This window comes from Rhinatrema bivittatum, chromosome 3, assembly GCF_901001135.1.
Source record: "Rhinatrema bivittatum chromosome 3, aRhiBiv1.1, whole genome shotgun sequence".
In the NCBI taxonomy this organism is placed as follows: domain Eukaryota; kingdom Metazoa; phylum Chordata; class Amphibia; order Gymnophiona; family Rhinatrematidae; genus Rhinatrema; species Rhinatrema bivittatum.
Window position 1 is genome coordinate 364111150 of NC_042617.1, and position 7042 is coordinate 364118191.

Consider the following 7042-nt stretch of genomic DNA (forward strand, 5'->3'; position numbering starts at 1 on the left):
AAGCTACAAAGAGGAAGATTTGAGGGAGAAATTAAAGAGATGTCTCTTAATGCAGTTTCCCCAACCCTCTCTTGGAAACATACCTAATCAGTTGGGTTTTCAGGATATCCATAATAAATATGCATGAGATAGATTTACATACATTGGAGACCCAGGGTCTGCAAATCTATCTCATGCATATTTATTGTAGCAATTCTGAAAACCCGACTGGCCAGGCGTGACTCCGGGAGAGGGTTGGGAAATGCAGTCTGACCTTGAGTTCCCCTTCATCCCAGTACTAATGGTTCTATCCAGGTTACAAATCTTGAGATACTCTGAAACCGACACTCAAAATCATTGAGCCCCTAAAATTTCAGCTGCAAATTCACCTAAATTTGGGCCCCTAAAACTTAGAGCCTACTGCTAAAAGTTAGGTGCCTAGTTCAGAAAATCAGTAATAAGCACCTCATTTTTTATCAGCTCTATCTCCGTCCCCATAGCTTCCCACTTTTTAGGGTTTTAAATTTGGGCTCCTAGAAAAACTAGGAGCTTAAATTTAAGAATCTAGCTTTAGTAAATTTTAAAAAGGGCCAATTTAGAAGCCTAACCCCCAAAGTTTGTCATCTTAACCCCTTGAAAAATGACCTCTTAGGGCCGGATTTTAAAAGGGTTACGCGCACAGGGCCTATTTTAAAAAGGCCCGGTGGCGCGCATAAAGCCACAGGATGCTTGTAAGTCCCGAGGCTTGCAAAAGGGGGCAGGGCGAGGGCGTTCTGGGGGCGGGGCAGCGGCTCCTGGCACAGTGGCTATTTGCCACTGTGTCAGAGATCGCGTGCCAGCAATCAGCCGGCGCGCGCAACTTGCGCAAAAGGTAAAACAAAAATTTTGGGGGGTTAGAGTAGGGCTAGGGTGGGAAAGGTTAGGGGAAGGGGTGGGAAGGTCAGGTTAGGGGGAAGGGAACGGGGGAAGGCTGTGCGGCTTGGCGTGCGCAAGGTGCACAATTGTGCACCCCTTTGCACGCGCTGACCCAGGATTTTATTACTTGCACATGCTTGTGTGCGCAAGTGATAAAATTGGGTGTACATGTGCGCGCGCCAGGTAGCCAGGTAGCGCGCGCTCATGTACGCCTGCGTGCAACCTTTTAAAATCTACCCCTTAGTGTTTAATCTGGAAAAGCAGATTTGTTCTTTTTCCCAATCTCCTATGCAAACATTTGTGTGACAGAGTTAAAAATAAGTATTTATATTAACCCCCCTCCCCCCAAGCAGCGAGACAGAGCAGGTAGCTCAGACTAGTAGCAGGGAGCTGTTTTAAGAGCTCCCGCTGCTGCACCGAAGTTGGCACTGGCAGGAAGAGGTAGCATAGAGCAGATTTCAAAGGCTTCAGCCACAGTGGCAGGGAAGGGCTCTGAAAGCTCCTGCCACTGCAAAAAAGGGGCCGGCCAGTGAGAGGCAATGGAGAGCAACTTCGCTGTCTCCCAGGACCTTGTGGTGTGCATGTCCAGGTGTGATAGTGACGTCAGCTGCCACCGCGAATCCAGACATCGAAACCAGGTCCTGGCAAGCGCTGTCAGCGCCAGCACAAGAGAAGTTTCAGGGGCCAAATAAACAGTGGGAGCCGCTAGGGAAGGTTCTCACTGCTGAAATAAAAAAAGCCAGGAAATTTGAAAAAAATTAAAAATAATGCCCAAAGAGGCATTTGTAAAACCAAGAACCACATTTAAAAGTGGCCTACCAGAAACAGTTGCAGGTGGCAATATGGTTCCGCACAAGAACAGGCAGCATAGTGGAACAATGGTTCCTTTGATGGTGAATATTTAAAAGAATGAGACCTATCAAAGCAGGCTATTCTAGAGAAGAAACCTTACAACTTCTAAGTTTAATTTATTTAAAGTAATTTTCATTTTCGATTGTTGTCAGGAGAATTACTTCTTTGATTTGTCAAGATTCCATAATTTCTTTATCAATGCTTTTTTATAATCAGTTAAACATAATTGACTACGTATTATGCAAATATATAGCAATTGGTTTAGGTTATGCAAGGCAGATTCACTTTTACAGTTTCAAAGTTATGGGCAACAGATCAATCAAGAGTAAATCTGCACAGATTTCACCAATACATAAATCCTACCAGTTAACTAGCCCAGATTACTTAGAATCAGTTCTCTGAACTTTTCGATATAATTAGGAGTTAAAGTCTGTTTTCTTGCCACACTGACAAGCATTGTGCAGTCTCTCTGTGAGCAAAGCTGTCTGTCTATTGATTAGGAACACAGGAACTTCGTGACTCAGGTACAGACGCTTCAGTCAGCTGTCTTCAGGAAGGACACAGGATATCACACAGAGATGTAGCAGCTTCTGCGTGGGAGCCTTCAGTTCTGTGGGTTGATGCAGGGATCTCTTTTGACCGTCTGTCTTCAAGCATAGGCAGTAATGCAGGTGGTTTCTGCTTGGATGCCAGCGACGGCAATGCTGGTCCCAAGGGCATGTCTAGGGCAGTGGTGTAGCCAGAATTGATTTTTTGGGTGGGCACAAGGTTAACATGGGTGGGCTGTAGGCATGCAGGTCTGAGACCTACTAGTTGTTTTCTTATTGATAAATAACGCCATATACTGCACCCAAGAATGGCTTTCTAAGTAATTTGCAACAGCCATTACGCATCATGCGTGAAACTTTAAAACATTTTACCTCAATTATTTCAAGCACTTACCAGCATTAAAAATTCCTTATTAATCAGAACATAAGAACATAAGAAAATGCCATACTGGGTCAGACCAAGGGTCCATCAAGCCCAGCATCCTGTTTCCAACAGTGGCCAATCCAGGCCATAAGAACCTGGCAAGTACCCAAAAACTAAGTCTATTCCATGTAACCATTGCTAATGGCAGTGGCTATTCTCTAAGTGAACTTAATAGCAGGTAATGGACTTCTCCTCCAAGAACTTATCCAATACTTTTTTAAACACAGCTATACTAACTGCACGAACCACATTCTCTGGCAACAAATTCCAGAGTTTAATTGTGCGTTGAGTAAAAAAGAACTTTCTCCGATTAGTTTTAAATGTGCCCCATGCTAACTTCATGGAGTGTCCCCTAGTCCTTCTACTATCCGAAAGAGTAAATAACCGATTCACATCTACCCGTTCTAGACCTCTCATGATTTTAAACACCTCTATCATATCCCCCCTCAGTCGTCTCTTCTCCAAGCTGAAAAGTCCTAACCTCTTTAGTCTTTCCTCATAGGGGAGTTGTTCCATTCCCCTTATCATTTTGGTAGCCCTTCTCTGTACCTTCTCCATCGCAATTATATCTTTTTTGAGATGCGGCGACCAGAATTGTACACAGTATTCAAGGTGCGGTCTCACCATGGAGCGATACAGAGGCATTATGACATTTTCCGTTTTATTCATCATTCCTTTTCTAATAATTCCCAACATTCTGTTTGCTTTTTTGACTGCCGCAGCACACTGAACCGACGATTTCAATGTGTTATCCACTATGACACCTAGATCTCTTTCTTGGGTTGTAGCACCTAATATGGAACCCAACATCGTGTAATTATAGCATGGGTTATTTTTCCCTATATGCATCACCTTGCACTTATCCACATTAAATTTCATCTGCCATTTGGATGCCCAATTTTCCAGTCTCACAAGGTCTTCCTGCAATTTATCACAATCTGCTTGTGATTTAACTACTCTGCACAATTTTGTGTCATCTGCAAATTTGATTATCTCACTCATCGTATTTCTTTCCAGATCATTTATAAATATATTGAACAGTAAGGGTCCCAATACAGATCCCTGAGGCACTCCACTGTCCACTCCCTTCCACTGAGAAAATTGCCCATTTAATCCTACTCTCTGTTTCCTGTCTTTTAGCCAGTTTGCAATCCACGAAAGGACATCGCCACCTATCCCATGACTTTTTACTTTTCCTAGAAGCCTCTCATGAGGAACTTTGTCAAACGCCTTCTGAAAATCCAAGTATACTATATCTACCGGTTCACCTTTATCCACATGTTTATTAACTCCTTCAAAAAAGTGAAGCAGATTTGTGAGGCAAGACTTGCCCTGGGTAAAGCCATGCTGACTTTGTTCCATTAAACCATGTCTTTCTATATGTTCTGTGATTTTGATGTTTAGAACACTTTCCACTATTTTTCCTGGCACTGAAGTCAGGCTAACCGGTCTGTAGTTTCCCGGATCACCCCTGGAGCCCTTTTTAAATATTGGGGTTACATTTGCTATCCTCCAGTCTTCAGGTACAATGGATGATTTTAATGATAAGTTACAAATTTTTACTAATAGGTCTGAAATTTCATTTTTTAGTTCCTTCAGAACTCTGGGGTGTATACCATCCGGTCCAGGTGATTTACTACTCTTCAGTTTGTCAATCAGGCCTACCACATCTTCTAGGTTCACCGTGATTTGATTCAGTCCATCTGAATCATTACCCATGAAAACCTTCTCCATTACGGGTACCTCCCCAACATCCTCTTCAGTAAACACCGAAGCAAAGAAATCATTTAATCTTTCCGCGATGGCCTTATCTTCTCTAAGTGCCCCTTTAACCCCTCGATCATCTAAAGGTCCAACTGACTCCCTCACAGGCTTTCTGCTTCGGATATATTTAAAAAAGTTTTTACTGTGAGTTTTTGCCTCTACAGCCAACTTCTTTTCAAATTCTCTCTTAGCCTGTCTTATCAATGTCTTACATTTAACTTGCCAATGTTTATGCTTTATCCTATTTTCTTCTGTTGGATCCTTCTTCCAATTTTTGAATGAAGATCTTTTGGCTAAAATAGCTTCTTTCACCTCCCCTTTTAACCATGCCGGTAATCGTTTTGCCTTCTTTCCACCTTTCTTAATGTGTGGAATACATCTGGACTGTGCTTCTAGAATGGTATTTTTTAACAATGACCACGCCTCTTGGACATTTTTTACTTTTGTAGCTGCACCTTTCAGTTTTTTTCTAACAATTTTTCTCATTTTATCAAAGTTTCCCTTTTGAAAGTTTAGCACGAGAGCCTTGGATTTGCACACTGTTCCTTTTCCAGTCATTAAATCAAATTTGATCATATTATGATCACTATTGCCAAGCGGCCCCACCACCGTTACCTCTCTCACCAAGTCCTGTGCTCCACTGAGAATTAGATCTAAAATTGCTCCCTCTCTCGTCGGTTCCTGAACCAATTGCTCCATAAAGCTATCATTTATTCCATCCAGGAACGTTATCTCTCTAGCGTGACCCGATGATACATTTACCCAGTCTATATTGGGGTAATTGAAGTCTCCCATTATTACTGCACTACCAATTTGGTTAGCTTCCCTAATTTCTCTTAGCATTTCACTGTCCATCTCACCATCTTGACCAGGTGGACGGTAGTATACCCCTATCACTGTAGTCTTCCCTGATACACAAGGGATTTCTATCCATAAAGATTCAATTTTGTATTTAGTCTCATGCAGGATGTTTATCCTGTTGGACTCTATGCCATCCCGGACATAAAGCGCCACACCTCCTCCCGACTGCTCCTCTCTGTCATTGCGATATAATTTGTACCCCGGTATAGCACTGTCCCATTGGTTATCCTCTTTCCACCATGTCTCTGAGATGCCAATTAAGTCTATGTCATCATTCACTGCTATACATTCTAATTCTCCCATCTTACTTCTTAGACTTCTGGCATTAGCATACAAACATTTCAAAGTTTGTTTTTTGATTGTATTTTTATTCTGTTTTTTAATTGATAGGGATAAGTTAGAATTTTTTAGCTCAGGTGAGTTTTTAGTTACAGGCACTTGGACTACTTTTCTAATTATTGGAACCTCACTGTCGGGATGCCCTAATTCTAATGCATCATTAGTATCCTTTAAAGATACATCTCTCCGAACCATGCGCTGCTGAGCGAATGTCGGCTTTCCCCTTTGTTCTAGTTTAAAAGCTGCTCTATCTCCTTTTTAAAGGTTAGCGCCAGCAGTCTGGTTCCACCCTGGTTAAGGTGGAGCCCATCCCTTCGGAAGAGACTCCCCCTTCCCCAAAAGATTCCCCAGTTCCTAACAAAACTGAATCCCTCTTCCTTGCACCATCGTCTCATCCATGCATTGAGACTCCGGAGCTCTGCCTGCCTCTGGTGACCTGCGCGTGGAACAGGGAGCATTTCAGAGAATGCTACCCTGGAGGTTCTGGATTTAAGCTTTCTACCTAAGAGCCTAAATTTGGCTTCCAGAATCTCCCTCCCACATTTTCCTATGTCGTTGGTGCCCACGTGTACCACGACAGCCGGCTCCTCCCCAGCACTGTCTAAAATCCTATCTAGGTGACGCGTGAGGTCCGCCACCTTCGCACCAGGTAGGCATGTTACCAGGCGATCCTCACGCCCACCCACCACCCAGCTATCTACATTCCTAATAATCGAATCACCAACTATGACGGCCGACCTAACCCTTCCCTCCTGGGCAATAGGCCTTGGGGAGATATCCTCAGTGCGAAAGGACAATGCATCACCTATTTATTGCAGTTTATAAATGCACAAGTATAGAAAACAATCAGATCCAATCATGTAATTAAACAAAAATTAATGTATTCTTTCATGAACCATCTTTGCAGAAAATCAGAAATCTTCATAAATACAATAAAATATAATTAATCATCAGAGCAGGTGCAGCGCAGAGCTAGGGCAATTCACATTACAACTAACATGAAAAATAATTTTCAAATTCTGGTGTCACCTCAGCAAAAAATAACCCTCCACTGCTATTTTGTGAAGTAACACAAACTCTTGCAAAGAAAGAGGCATCTAGAACTTTGCCATACAGTCACAGCACTGACTTTCAGGATTCAAATAACAGCAACCTTATGAAAAAGCAGCAATGTAAATACTACACCAGGCCCTAGAACATTAATTCATCACCTACGGGAATAACAGAACAAGCTGGACTACTACTACAGAGAAGCAACATGCTAGCAGAGATACTGTATTTCAGTCACACACATAGGCAAAACAGAGACCCATCTTTATCTAATATAGAAATAAGAGACCACAAATTAGAAACAGAAAGA